Source organism: Ammospiza nelsoni, chromosome 2 (genome assembly GCF_027579445.1).
Source record: "Ammospiza nelsoni isolate bAmmNel1 chromosome 2, bAmmNel1.pri, whole genome shotgun sequence".
Classification (NCBI taxonomy): Eukaryota; Metazoa; Chordata; class Aves; order Passeriformes; family Passerellidae; genus Ammospiza; species Ammospiza nelsoni.
This window is the reverse complement of record NC_080634.1, coordinates 82,868,373-82,884,619: the sequence shown is the minus strand read 5'-3', so window position 1 is coordinate 82,884,619 and position 16,247 is coordinate 82,868,373.

Genomic DNA, 16,247 nt, shown 5'->3' with positions numbered 1-16,247 from the left:
CACAGAATTTAAATATTTCATTATTGAATTATTTGCTATAATTAATATTATCATTTAAAATTGTTTCATTAGAAATGCTTCAAATAGATTTCTAATTCTAGCATGCATGTGGCAAGAAAGTCTACTGAAAAAATGACCTAGAGATACACTGTTAAGAATTGATATTAGATCAAATAAAGTGACATGTGAGCGCCACTTAAATTAAATATCTCTTTAACAGTGTTGAATTTTATTCTGATTATGCTGCTTAGGTGGAACAGGTGAAAAAGTCTGCTTTTACTTTTAAATCAGGAGTAGTTGGTACAGTTTTAAATTTGATATTTATCACTTTTACTGTATGTGAGATTTCTGTCATGTCTTGCATTTGGAATAAAATGTTGTAGTGATTAAAAAAATAAAATCTTGGGATTTACTTATGGGGAGGGGAGGGGAGAATATTTACAGCTGTAAGGGACCTACAGTGATCTAGCACAACTGACAATTTCAGGACTGACTAAAAGCTAAAGAACTTAGTTGTGTTTTGTGGGAGTATCAACAGGCCTGTTGAATCACCTTCTTGTTAAGGAAATATATCTTTATATCTAGTTAAATCTTGTTCTTGTTAAATGTCATCACTTCTTGTGCTTGAAAAGAGTCAAGAGCACCTCCAAGTCTAGTGCCGTCTGTAAGTACATCATGGCTGGATCAAAACTAGAATTGGAATATCCATGTAACTAATAAATAATCCAGAGGAAGTTCAGATTTGGTCATAAACCCATCTAGAAAAAGATTACAGGAAATTATATTTATAATGTATTTAAAATACTCAACTGTCATTCATTCAGGAAACTTCTGGTCAGTTCTGATACATTATGAAGATATTTAAAAAACCTATAGATCCCTCCACAGTGAATGCCAAGTGGTAGATGTAAATTACTGCAGTGAATCTATCGTGTCAATCCCAGACACTGAATCACACCATCTCTATTTGTGAATAAAATCATATAATCTTCCTTACTGTCTGCCTATCAACCTCTGAGCTCAGATAGGCTTTCAGCCTATTTTGTCTCTACAGCATCAAAGCCATTCTTAGCAAATGCACTGACTTCTGTCATGTTCTGAAATCTAACATCTGACTGCAGCTGATGTTTCAGTGAAGGATACTGATCTTTCACTACAGCTGAGGGATCCATCTTTTCCGCATCTTTTGGGATTTATTTGGGAATTAATGACCTCCTACTCACTACACACACAAAAGCACACCTATTGATACATACAGGAAAATAAATAAAGTATCTTTAGATAGCATGGCATGATTTTTAAAGGTATATATTGTAAATTATTTACTTCCTTGAGAATTTAATTACCTTTAATATGATTTGATCTTATATTGATTCATACCTGGTTTTCATGGACAAAAACAGATACTTTTCCCAACTCCTTCCTGATTGTGACTGGAGTAATCTATATCCTTACAATTAGAAGTAAATCTGGGGGTCTGAATTAAGCATCAGAGAAAGCAGCCTTATGGTGTATGTCCCTCTGTTAATCATTATACAGCTGTCCCTTCAACTCTAGAAAGTAATAGACTTTAGAAAGTTCAGAGGACACGGGTGAGATGCAATTGCTTCTCCTAGAGGAGCAGAGTGATGTATGGAGGTTCCAGGAGCTGAGAAAAATGAGATGGTGGCAACCACTGTGTGGATTTTCTAACAGCAGTGTCCAGAAAAGACTTCTGTGAACCATGCTGTTTTGTCATCCGGTAAGTGAAGATATTTAAATATTAGATGTGGAACTCTATTGGCTGTGAAACCAAATGATAATAGTTTACATTTTCAAAAGAGTCTGCGGACACCACTTCATCACAGAATTATAGTTTGTTTGGATTGAAAGGAACCATTCAAGATAATGAAGTCCAATCATTCTGCCATGGATGGGGAGATCTTTCCCTAAATCAGGGTGCCCAAAGCCATGTCTAATCTGCTCTTAAATAGTTCCAGTCATGGGGCATTCACAATTTCTCTGGACAATCTGTTCCTGTGTCTTACCATCCTCATCATAAGGTATTTCCTCCTTATGCTCCATCTAAATATAGACTTGTTCAGTTTAACAGCATTTCTTCTTGTCTTGTACTTTCAGGTCTTAGAAAAGAAATCCTTCTTCATCTTTCTTATAAGTCCTTTTTAACTATTTCTTTCTTTCTCACTCATATTTTCTATTTATCTCCTATTATTTTTTTCTTCTTTCCTGTAAATAGTTATATCTGCACACTACTCTCACAAAGTATAACCAGAAACCCTCCCATGGAAATTGAAGAGATTTATACACATTTTCAGTCTGACTAAAAAAGGTTTGAGTATTATAAGTTCCAAAGTGGAAGTCTTTTCATTAGCAAGACTATTTTTCAGAAGAAGACAAAAAGCTCTCCACATATGCATGCACATTCTTATGCCCATATTCATACACAGCACAATACATGTGAAAACTATAGATGATAGGTATCATGACAGAATACTAGAGCAAAACTTTTTATAGTTTTTTTTCTTATATGAGGGAAGGAATCAAACTTTGAGAGTTGATTCTGTCTCCTCTAACTACATAGGACAAAGTTAAGAGTTTTTTGTTTTATATTTACAAAGCATTGTGTATAGCTTGTACCCTTATAATGCATTTTTCTATTACAATAAAAAGAGCTGGAAAAAAAATTTAATAGTGGCACCTTGACCGGCTCTGATCAACCAGATGGTGCAGAAGTCTGACCATGTCTAATATGCAATCTCAGACATCTTGACAGTTAGATACAGTTTAGAAATTGGGGTACATAGTGTCTTTGAACCACACTGATCAAATTTTTTTAAAAGATTTTTTCAGTGAAGAGTACATTGAAATGTTACATCTCCTATCACTGCTTCAGAAGCAAGTCTGACCTCCCTTCTAATAAGGCTTGACACAGCATCGTGAAAAAAGCAGGAGCCAGCTAAATTGTTGGAAAAACCCTGCCTTTAGTTAATGCTGAGAAAATCCCACAGAAGTTAGCTGGGTTATACAGTTTTTGAGGAAGGAGATTAGTTTGCCTTGTTTCGCCAAAAGTATTAAAAAATAAAGAATGAGAAATCAAAAAGTTCATGAACATGATACATACGCACTCCTAAATAATATTTAGGAGGGGTTTTTTAGATAATAGATAACCATTCTATCAGAAAAAAATACTGAAAAAATCCTGTTAAATTTCAGTGTTGTTTCATAATATTTAACAACTGCTAAGCCTTAATTAGTATGTTTGCAGTATAAGTTTTGTGACACATTTTAAAGCCTACATAAACAGGAATTCTGAAACTGGATGGTTACACCATACCCATCTCTAAGTCTGAAAAATTCTACTTAGGTGATCAAGCCATGTAGTTAGACATTCATTAATATCTGAGAGGTAGTAACTGAGAAATCACTAAAACTGTTCTGGTTCTTAAAGTCTGGGGGATGTTTACATATTCCACTGAAGCACGGTCTATTTGTCAAAGCATCCATTTCTGAATCCTAATTGTAAAGATTTTAATTTCACAGGAGCATACTCAAATTCATATTTGAAGGCAAGATTCTCCCAACTTCATAGTGAAGGATGAGGAAAAACCATTAGCAGAGACCAAAAGAGTAAATCTGTGACAATACATCTCTCCAAACAGCTATTAAGACATATCTTAGCTGCATGCACAACAGGAGAAAGCCATTCTTCTGTGTAATCAAATTACAGGGCCACACAGCTGCTTCTATCAGGACCAACAGTTACAGCCTACAATGTGGATATTTTCCATTCAATGCATGTACCTCCATTCCAGGGAATTTCCCAATTGTTTTAATAGGATGACTAACCAGAGATTAGCCTTTATCATTTAAAATGTTAATATGCTAGAGAAATAGCCAAAAAATTATTCAGACTTAAGTGTGTGTTTCCAGCATTATCTCACATTAGAGGGTTAATTACTTTCTTGTTCTTATTATAGAACTGCATTCTGTTGCTAAGGAAACCAATGATTTCTCCATGTCTACAAGCACTTGAATCATATTTTGGTTTCTTTGTTTTCAGGGATGTTTTCTGGGAGGTTTTGCTGGTTTTGCTGCTGTTGTTTTTCATGTATGTTAAATCAAAAAAAGAGAATTAACATCAAGGATTAAAAATGGAAAACACAAGCTGCCCTAGTAACTGCCAGATTTGTGATGGGGAGGCATAACAGTGTGATGTCTGTGGGGAAAAGAGCTGTAGGCTGTCTTTAGTTGTTTCCTGACAGAAAAGGAAATTTGAAACAGTGAGCATGCACTGGCTGAGCCCTGAAACGGGTGCTGACTCAGATCAGTCAGCTCAAGCTGCTCTGTCCACTGACCACAGCCAACCACCTTTCATATTACATTCTTATTCAAATATGATAAAAGTATGTATATAATGATGGGAAACATTCAAGTCAGCTCCAACTGCAGCAGATCTGGAATTAGGGAACCTGAATATAGAGAATTTTTCTGCTACAGCCACTCTTGTAATGTGCAAATTATCTGAAACTCAGGAATAGTTTATGACAGTGTGCTCTATTGCATGCAACTAAATTATCTCAAGGGAATGAATGGTAGGCCACTAAACAGAAAGATCTGAGGATCCAGCTGAGGAACTGTTTTAGTATCAAGATTAAAATTAAACGAAGGGATTCGTGTAAAGAAAGGAAACTGTGGAATTACTTTGAAGAACAGTGCATTGAACATTGATCCTGGAAAACAAAATTTAGGTGAATATAATATTTTACATTATCGAGAGACAATTTAAATTCTTTGATGCCTTTTGTATTGTAGTACTTAAAGCATTATGTTACCCACTTTTCCACAAGGCAAAGAATATTATCCAACATTGCAATACATAATAAAATGTGAACACTGTAAGTTTGCTATAATTTTGCCTGGCAAATTGTAACTAGTATTTAACAGTAAAATTGGAATCTGAAGGACTTCAGAATCTCTCCACAAGTGGTTCTAAATCAAGTATGCTTATTTCTGTCTCTTACAAGGAATGTTATGAATATGCTTAGCCACAGGAACATATATAGCATCATAAAGGGGGAAGCAGAATAAATAAATAAAATAAAAAAAAGCCAACCAAAAAATCCTTACATTTCTTCTTTGGAAGGATTCATAGAATAAGAATTAGATTGGCACATTTAGTCATTTGACTGTATTTTAAGACTCTAAACCTATCAAAAAAGCACGTCTGTTTGTCAGTACAACCCTTTATGTGAATAAGGGCCTGAAGTGATGACATTTTTACAGGCTTACAAGTATGTGCTAGCTCAAGGGCAAACCCATTCCAAGACCTCCAGTTAACTATTCCTCTGCCTATTTCTCCTATTGACACCTGCTTCTGCAGCAGTGCTTCTCGGGGCTTCTTACTGGACTCCAACCTAAGATAGTCAGAGAGCAAAAGGTGCTCTCTGAACAACTCGCCCTGAGCATCTTAACTGGTGCATCATGAGACAAGTAAATATTCAAATATAACATGGATGTCTTCAGAACTGTTTGTTGTCCTAAATTAATACAATTATCATAACACTGATTAGCTAGATTATAGGATATTCTGGCCAAAATGGAACAATCCAAAGGGCTCCTACAGAAAGAAATCTGGAGATATAGGTCAATGGCAATTTGAATGTGTCAGTCATGGGTCCTGGCAGCCCAAGGGCCCTGGGAGACATCAAGAAAATTATCACCAGCTGGTCAAGGGAGGTGACTGTCTACTCTGCTGGTGCTCTACTCTGTGCTGGTGCAGCCTCACTTTGAGTAGTGTGTGCAGTTTTGGCATCACAATACAAGAAGGATTTAAAGTTATTAGAGTGTGTATCGAGCAGGGTGATCAAAATGGTGAAAGGCCTAGAGGGCAAGGCTTACAAGGTTCAGCTGAAGTCCCTTGGCTTGATCAGCTTAGAGAGGAGACAGCTGAGGGGAGAGCTCATAGCAGTCTACAGCTTTCTCAGAGGCAGCTGTGGAGGGGAAGGTGCTGATCTCCTCTTTCTGGTGGCAGTCTTTGAGCAAATGGAATGAAGCTGCATTGGGGAAAGTTAAGACTGGACATTAGGAAAAGCTTCTTCACTGAGAGGGTGTTGGGCACTAGAACAGTTTCTTCAGAGAAATAGGTACATCATGAAGCCTGTCAGAGTTCAGGGAGCATCTGAATGATGTTGATCACATAGTCTATTTTTAGGTAGTTCTGTGAGAGGGAATTGGACTTGGTGATCCTTATGGGTATTTTCCAACTTGAGATAGTCTAGGATGCTAAATAATTTCACTTTGTGGAATAGTTAAATATTTTCTGGAATTATAAGGAAGATGATAAAAGTAAGACAAGAAGCAGATTTATCAATTGCAGCTGAAACTGTTTTTTGAAGCTTGCATTCATGGATGTTGCTGGAAGCCAAATTATTTTAGAGGTGGGATTTTTCCAGCAATGTGTGGGTACTACTTTAGGGTTTTGCTCAATAAATAGGCTTTTATGAAATCTGTTTTTAATCATGTAAGATTCATAGTTTGTAAGATTTCTCAGAACTATATTCAGAGCTGTTACTTGTAATGGAAGGCTTAGCTTTTTGGAAAATTCTTTTCAGAGCTGTTGAAGAGCTTGTCCAGATCTCTTTAGGAACAAATTCCCTCTCATTTGCTCCATAGCTACTGTTTATGGTGGAAGCGAGCAAGTTTCCACCTACTCATGATGTTTTTTCTAAGTATAATATACATTATAAAGGATTTGTTTCTTTTTTTCCCAGGTTCTTCTTGAGTTTTATCAAACTTCCCTTTATATTTCAGTAGTTTATTAGGTGTGTTAATAATGAACTACATATAAAATTGTCTTGCATCATTAGCCCTTTTAATGCATTAAAATATTCTTCAGATCATACATGACAACCACCTGAAATGTGCTTTCTTAGTATTTTCTAATCAATCTTTAAAATAATGTATAATGACAGAATTCTTAGAAGCGAAGTGCAAAGGCAAATGAGAAAAGCATGGATATAAAAATGAGTTGTACGTTCTATTTAAATATCTGAAAGTGGATGTTACAATTCACAGTACATAGAAATTGCTCAGATATTCAGGACAGGAAACAATATGCATTTAATGTAGATTATGTAATCAAAGGCCAGATTTAATGCTGCACTTCAGTTACTTGGTGTGGCTCCAGTGACACAAAGCAGTCACAAACTGAGCTTTGGAAGCTGTTTCAGTGACATTTATAGCTGAATTTCAGAATGCTCCCAATCTTCATTTTAGCAACAAAAATTCTTGAGCAACTAATTTCGACATGGCAGTCCCCATTAAGTAATTAATATGAATCAGCAGCTACAATGCAATATGCAATTGCACATGCCTACATTCTCATAATTAATGGTTAAATAACTGCAGTTACTCAGCTACCATGATAAAAACTGTGCTGAATATGATAATTTTTTGTGGTGAGAATAAATGGAACTGCTATAGCATCTCAAATACTTCTTTTGTTTCTGCTTTTTCTTTTTGTGACAAAGGCAGTGAGATTTGCGGATGAGTATTTACTCGGCAAACAGAACCTGTCAGGTCATCTCTGAAAAGTTTTGTTCTGGTTTTTATTATGTATTTTAATACTGAAATAATAAACTGTAGAGACTATAGATCTGTTCTAAATATCTTCTTTTAAAGGAAACCAAAGCAAAGCAAAAACTCTAGTGGGCTGAGTTGATTCCAGTGTCAAGAATGGTAGCAGATAACAAGCTGAGGAAATAGCTAAATAATACACACGTTCCTGCCTTTATACCTTCCAGGACAGACAAATATGGATTTTACTCTTCCACAAGAAAAAAAAAAGAAAGCATGAAACAACACTGATGCCTTGTGAAGGCTGACCTAGAACAGAGGCTAGACGGACTTAAAGAATAAAATAGGTATTTATTAAAAGGCCTTAATGGATACACCTTGGGCAGTACAAGAGCCTGGCCAGGGCTACACCTAAGATGAACCCAAAATGGTCACCAAATGTACAATCAGTCACAAGGTCTCTCAGTTTCATTAGCATATTGGAGTTATTGTCCAATTACAGCTTTAGGTTATGAAACCCCATCCTTCTTGTTTTTCTCTCTTCAGTCCACACTGTTTGTGCTCTTGGGCCTGAAATTTGGGTGGATGTCCTTGGTGCCAAGCTAGGAAAGGAATTGTTTTGTCTAGCTACTCTGTGAAGAGAGCTTACCATTTCTTAATATGAAGCTCAGAACTACATGCTAAAGTAGTACAGAATCTGAAAAATATAAAAGCTAAAACCTAAGGCATCAACACCATTCTGTTTACTGCCAAATGAAAAGTATTCATTAAAGCAATATTAAAGTCTTCTAATTCCAAATTTGCAAAATATGTGAGATTTAAATCTGACATAGTGTTTTAACTCTAGCATTAGTTCATTGTTCTCCATTTGTAACATGGGCTAAATGAAGCATCTAACCCAGCCATGAATCTCATTGCTCTTTTGTGTTCAGCAAATAAACAGTCTTAATTTTATTAAACCTTATATTTTAGTGGATTGACCACAACCAGAGAGGAGAATTGCACTTGCTGTTTTACAAAAATATTGAAAGAAGAGTGTTCCTTAACTTGTGCCCAATCTACTAATCCAGTCAATAATTCAGACTGGCCAATAGACAAAGCAATTGCCTGCAGCTATTGCAGTCATTATTCAACAGGACAAACAAGATCCTTACTTCAAATAACTGCTCTCACTGTTTCCAGTAGGTCTCTTACATATGGAATGCATTTTGAAAATTTAATAAACCATCATCTTTCATGTGTAGCTTGACACCTTCTGAATTATGGACTCAAAGTCTTGAGGCTTTAAAAAGGAAAGGCGGGGTCTGCAAGCAAAATAAGGTCAATGTAGACAATGCATGTATTCATTCAACTGTACATAAAGTGTTTGCAGCAGATTACCTCTGCATTCTGAAGCAAATAATACTTTTGAACCTATACAGACTTCTGTTCACTTTGATCATTTGAATAAGCAAACAAAGCACCCAAAATACCAACTGTAGAAAAGCAACAGCAACACACAGAATTAAGATTCTTACAAATAAGGAAGGAGACCCAATCCACATAAGGTGGAATCAAAGACTTTTCAAAGACTTCAAAGATCTTCTTGGTTACTTCTTTCTTACTAGGGTAGCTTAGGTGGAAGAAATACAGATCTGGGTATTTAAACATAAGTAGCTCCCATTGGCAGGCACCCATCTTAGGTGTCACAAGATTTCTGGCAGGATGAACTAAATCACTACAAGTCATGTGAATCAAGCATTGTTGTTGTTCACCCAGATTTTGTTCTTTTTTCTAGACCTCATCCCAGAATTAAGCACCTAAATTACACACTCGTGCTTCTAAAACATTTAAACAGCATTATTTTTCATGTATCATCTCCAGATAAAATCTTGTTTCAAGGCTCACTTTCTATCATGAAGTATTTCCTTCCACCTTTTTGAAAGATTATGTTTATCTCACTGGAGAATTGTTTTGGCCAGCTGGTGTGTGTTTTTTATATCAATAAGTGAAATTTTTATCTCATTGGAGGTGCCTAATTTTTCCTGATTTCATAGCAGGAAGCATGATACTCAAATACTTGGACTAGTTTACCTCGAAGCTTTAAGGTCTTGGCCTTATCATGGACTATGGTCTGGCTGTTTCTTGCTCCCAGCAAGAGATTTGTGTTTTACTCAAAGAAAGTAGGAAGATATAAGCAAAGTGCACAGTCAGGCCATCAGAAAAAAAAAAAAAAAAGAAGGGACTAAGGTGATTCAATATTAATGATCAACTTTTACAAAAATGAGGATTGGACTTATCTTATTAAAAAATTAATCATGAAAATAAAGTGCTTGTGAGAGGAGTGTCATCATTCCAGGCTACACGTGCATTCAGTGAGGACAAGCTGACAACTTTCAGAGATGTTTTGTCCACTTAGGATAGGCTTAAACAGCTGATTTCTCCCTTAAGGTGATGCAAGGCTGACAATTCTTCTAACACTGGCATATGAGTTTATTGCCTAAACTGTTTAGGATATGAATTCTGGGTCTTCCTAGCATTAGACTGTTTAAAATATCCTTCATAAAAAATAGATTCCTCTTTATCCGGTGACTTTTTCTACATACTTATTTCTATTTGTGGAATTTTGAACACACTGAAGACACGGCTCAAAATTCTGAGGAACTCAACAGAACCAAATTTTTTTATTTTATTGTATAACATGAAGGCATATTCTGAAGAGTAGGAACATATAATGCCAATAATTTTTCATTGTGATTATGTGATACAGCTTTTTCTGCCGAATGCTTCAGTTGAATTTGCATAGAAAGAATAAAATTCCTAAAATACGTATGTAGATGTGTCCCAGCTAGAAAATTTCACCTTGGGAGTTTCTACATTCCTGAGCCATAAAAATTAGCTACTGGTTAATTCTGTCCTTCTGGCATGACTCAATGACAGAGTAATGATGTGCTTGAGATATCATTAAAAGTCTGAACAATAGTTCTATGATTTCTCCTATTGAAATAGCCTGGAAAATGCTTGAAAATCCTTGTGTCTTGTTGTATCTCCTTTATATTCTTCTGCAGAAATAGGCCGGGAAAAAAAAAACAATAAACTGAAACTTTTTTTTTCTGCCCGGTAAAGAGTTTCACAATCCTCAAGAAGTCTTGGGACATACTATGTATATGATTATTTTGACTCATAACTGCTATGTCACAACATGACATCCTATAAAGTGTGTTTTCTGTGAGAATTATACAAAAAAAAAAAAAAGAAATACCTATGGAAAAACAGCTATTAAATTTATCTAGATGACAGATGAAACAACAAAACGTTTAGAAAATTATCTGCAGATACTTTTATTTTTCATATTTTTAATTCATAGTTCTTTGTAGAACTTGGAGCAAGACACAGATCCTGGCTAAATTTATTAAGAAATTAAATATAGTACAAAAAATATTTATCATTAACTATCTAGAGAACTGTTTCAGAATAGATCCTCTATTGTATAAGGAGAAAAAAGCACTTTTCACAGGTGTGTATGTATTTTTCACCTTAAGAGGGATCACTTTCCAATCATTATTTAGAATTGCACAAAACAAGGGAAAAGCCCTATTTTACCCTTTTGTTTTAGTTCATTCAAAGGCAAATGGTTTCATCTTCTTTCCCTAAAAAGATACATAAAATAAAGTCGTCTTACTCATCAGGTTCTTTGTCAAATCTGACTGTTAAGCACTAAAAGTCTGCTGCAGTAATCTGAGCACTACCAGAAAAATTATTTAACAGAAAGTAGGAGAACACATTGGTATTTTGTTTTCGATATTAGTTCTTTTATGAATTTAGATTATGTAAAAGTAAGAAGAAAAAAGAGGCACTTATTTTAATGTCAAGTATAGAAAGAGTAAAATATTTTTCCTTGCATTTGGGAGGAGAGGAAAAAAATTGTGCAACTGCAGACAACCAATTTTAGCAGTGAAAAACATGTTTCTCACAGGGTGAGAGCTGCTATAAAATTGAAACAGTTTTCAAATGGATTCTAAGTTTAAGCTAAAAATTTCATCTATCCTCACTCCATGAGTGGCTATATTTTTAATTCCTTCAGATATTGATTCCCTCTTCCCTTTATTGTTTAGAATTACAATAAATATGAAAATGTGAGTCTTGGGCAAAAGTAACAGCTGAATGCTTCTGGAATATTAGTGACATTTGTGCAGACTTCACTGAATATAAGATGAGCTCAAGCTGTCATGCTCTGCAGTATGTTTAGTATCCACAAGACTCTCAATATTGTTTGATTTTATTGCAGTTAATAATCAGGGAATTTTTTTATTTTAACACTGTTGAGATTTTTGGTTGCTTTTTGCTTTTAAATTTTGGGGTTTTTTTGTTGTTTTTAAGTTTTTATTTTTTAATTTTTGTTCTGAGGTTAAAAAAAAGAAAAAAACCTTAATGCTGGTTAGTTAAAAGTGCTCTAGGCAGCAATTGTAAGAAATAAAAAATGCAGTAATAGTCTAACCTTTTTACAAGTATATTACTCACTCTTCCCTGGTAATAAGTACTAAATTCCTGAATCTGTCCAGTTGGTGTTGGGCCCAGATTCACGGTGACAAATGTATCCTCATGTCACCTGACATCCGATCCTCTTTTGCATAAAATATTAATACACAAATTTTTAAATTACTCATTGTCTCTGAATACCCTTACTAGAAAAAGAGTTTTTATCATGAAAGAGGAAGAAAGCAATGTCCTGAAAGTTAAGCAATGCCCCAGCACTCCTAGCCAAGTCTGATAAACCTAATAAATATTACCAACAAGTAGAGATTCTTCCCTCCTACTCAGCTCAACTGCAGTGCAGTCTGGAGGTTTTAGAGCTCATTCTAGGCCATAGTGTCATAACAAAGACACCCATAGGGTTTTTAACTTGGCAGAATAACTAACTGAGCAGAGGAAAAGGTCGTTGAACGTCATTTTATTTTGTACCTTCAAGCTACCAGCCAGCCTGGTGGATGGTTTCTAGACTCCCTTCGTCAGCAGTTGCTGCAAATAGAAGCGGGACTAAGAGACCCACTGATTGATCTCCATGTAGCATTCCACTCTCCTGCTTTTTTTTGTACCTTTTTGACTGAATAAAAATGCAACCATACAGGACCATAAGTCACTAAAAATATTTTCATTCCAATAGTGCAAGTATGATATAGTTTCAGAGTTAATGATTAATCTCTGCTGTAATATCTTCTAAGTATCTACATATTCTAAATAATCTGATTCCATAGCATAACTGGACATATCTCTCATTAAATGTAAGATTTCCCAAGATATTTTATGAAGCATTATTCTCTCAGTTATGGTGTCAAGGGAATATCAAGACTCTTGAAAAGCTGTTTGTAACCATGCAATTAACCTTAAAGAAATGTTATGGGACAAAGCATAGCTTTACACTAGTAAGTGATACTGACTAATGCACGCTCAGTAAAAATGTGTTTAGGCAGGTGAATAGAATAAACACAAAAAATGAGGAGACCCTCATTAAGTGAACTGATCATGCTTGGAAACACTAGTTTTTATAGTATAAAGTGTACTTTTTGGCATTCTAGATGAAACCTTTTTAAAACACTCTTTATGTAAATTCTGGTGTTGATGTTTGTTCTGATAACTGTCTAACCTTTTGCATTAGTTAATATTTTCTTACCTTTGCCTCAGTGGTAATTACAGTAAAATAATTATGTTCACTAAGTAACTATTATTTATATTCTGCTCTAGATTTTTATTGTTATAATAGATGCTTAACATTAAGAAAAGAAGATAATTAAGTAAGATTTAAGCTAAATACAAAGAATCAAAAGAAGCTGATCACAATTGTATAAATCTATGTGCTAAAAACTACAATAGTGTACCACATTTTAAAAACAAGAAAACTCAACAGTGTTTCAAGGCTGCTTTTGATTTATTAAAGTTATAGCAGAGAAGAGAGCTTAAAAGTTCTTAACACCTTTCAACATCATCCTGCTTTTAGTTGGGTGTCCAGATAAAGATTAAGGAACGCAACTTAGGCATCGTGCTGTGACAATTTTCACTTCTGTCCTTTTACTCTCTCCTGTTATGCCTAGTGCCAGAAAAAAACTGGAGGAAACATAACAATTTAATAAAGTACAGAAAAAGGAAAATGCTCAGAATTCCAGCTGGGTTTTCCACTTTGCTGGTAATTATCAAAAGTGCCTACCCACAACTGGAAATTAGAAGAGAAACTGCTGTTATTTTCACTCCCCTGCTCTCTATGCTGTTTTTCTTATCCACAGTAGCCCACTAAACAAGTTATCCAAAACCAACAAGCTGTGAGGTTCAGCTACTGTACACTCATTTCAAAAGCACTTTTGAAGGCGATATTTCCCTCCAGATATTAACTTTTCTGCCACTACGTAACATGCCACAGGAAAGATGGTACTCTACAGAAATGCGGAAACCAAAAATAAAATTTAAAAAAGGAGAAATGAAATAGTGAAGTATTGTTGTAAAAGTGTCAAGAGCTCTGGCTAATTGAACATTACATATATTATGGTGAACATATCAGAGTTTTTTATTGTGCCATGTGTCAGAAGTTGGTATGGAGTTCATCGTTGTCATATGCCAGCTTGTTGGCAGTAATTACCTGGAAAGACAGGGAAAATCAGTGGATGAATTTGCTGTCCAACTCTGGCAATGCAGATAAAAACTGTCTTCCTCCTTTGTCTTGAATGTGGAGAAGATGGTCCAGTAAGCTGAAGTGGAAAAAGCTGTACTCTCCACCTATATGGAGCAGTGACTCAGTAAGTGATCCTGTGAGCAAGAGAGAGAATACAGTGGGTCTATAGTTCTGGTACTGTGACCAGAGCTAGAAGGGCCCTGCCTCCAGCAAGGAGGTGTGCTCTGAATTGAAGCCCCAAGCAGCCCAAGTCAAAAATAATGGGGAAGGGTCGTTCCTGGAATCACTGCACTACCTTCGCTGAGCGCTGGGCATGGGCCTCAGGCACTTCTCTTAAAAGCCTGGTGGTACATCAGACTAAAAGACATAAAAGATCAGAAAATATTCCTGTCTGACCATGAAAGGTAACACTCCAGCCAGTCAGATTAGACTCCCTTTCAGGTCAGTGGAGAGAGATAAGCACATTGAAGAAGCAGTTCAGATCACATGTAAGATAAAAGTAGCTTCTCTCTACCTATTTCTGTTGACTAGAGTCGGAAGTCAAGCTGACTAGGCTCCTAATTTAGGTATTAAGTATATAGCTGAGTAGGAAAAATTTGATCTCCATGCTTGTATTTTAGCCTGTTTGAACTGGCAAGTAGAAGGATCACTGTTGCAATAAGATAATAAAATTATGTTCTTCTCACTGTTCCTTCTTTTTTTTATAATTTATTTTGATAATAAATACTATTTCCTTTTGTGTATTTCACAAAGATATCCATTGTATTGAATAAATGTGAAACATAAACATCCACTGTTGCTTAAAAAAACAACACAAGGAGAGAAAACTTGAAGTTTCCACTGCACTCAGTCTTTACTGTGAATTCTGTTTAAACAGTACTATGACCTTGAACCTAGTTTTAGTTTCTACAAAATGAGCTCCTACTGATTTTTTGAATAATACTAAGGCTTTATTTTTTCAAAAAGTCTTTCAAGAGGAGCATAAAGGGCAAAGCAGGATGTTAGATGACTGTCCACATGATCATCTATTTAATTTCAGCATCATTGCATAAAGAAATATTACAATGTTATAAAGTTACATATACAGCTTATATACAAATAAATAGTCTTATAAATGCAAATATCATCTGGCATTCAGTATTAGAGGAGAAGTCTAATGCTCTGTAAAGTAACCTAAAGCCACCATTTTAACCAGCTGAATCTTTTTAGTTAGACTGAGATAAAATTATATTATAAATAATGATCAATAAATTGAAAATGAATGAAATTAAAATCACCTATAAAACTGAATTATAGGTGTGAGATCTTTTAGGAAAGCATGAAAAATACTAACTTTTTTCTAATAAATATTGAATCTTTTTACAGGCAAAACTTGAACTTTTGGGAGAGTGAAATAACATGATGGGTGACAGAAGGAAATGCAGTACTGCAAACATAGTGCATCTGCATCTTAGCAAAGCATTTCGTTGAGAGTCTTGTGAAATATTACTTTGAAAAATCAAATTTCCTTGGATATGAACTGTATGATATAGCATGAAAAGTAGCTCAATAGCCATAAACAGTAGTTAATGATGAACGACAACTTATCAGATAGGAAGAGATGTCTAGGGGCATACTAGCGTAGAATATTTCAGCCTCCTTCTTTATCTGACATCTTCATTATTAATTTAAAAGAAGTTCAGATATCATATTAATGAAACTCACAGATGATGCTAAATTGAGATGTGATGCAAACAGAGAGAATGACAAAGAATAAAATAACAGGGCACTAAGCATGAATCCACGTAGATAGTAAGTATGTCCTATGTCTCAAGTGGTTTGTTATACTGTATGTTCTACACAAGTTTCTTGAGACTTATTTCCATGCTTCCAAATTGAACCTAAAAACTTTTCATTGTTATCAGAGACAATAAAATATCTATAATAATCAATAAGAAATACAATTAATTTTTTTTGCATAACCAGAAACAAATATATATGACAGATATCTGTACAGATGTCCACATCAAGAGAGAAAAAGGAACTTTTTAAC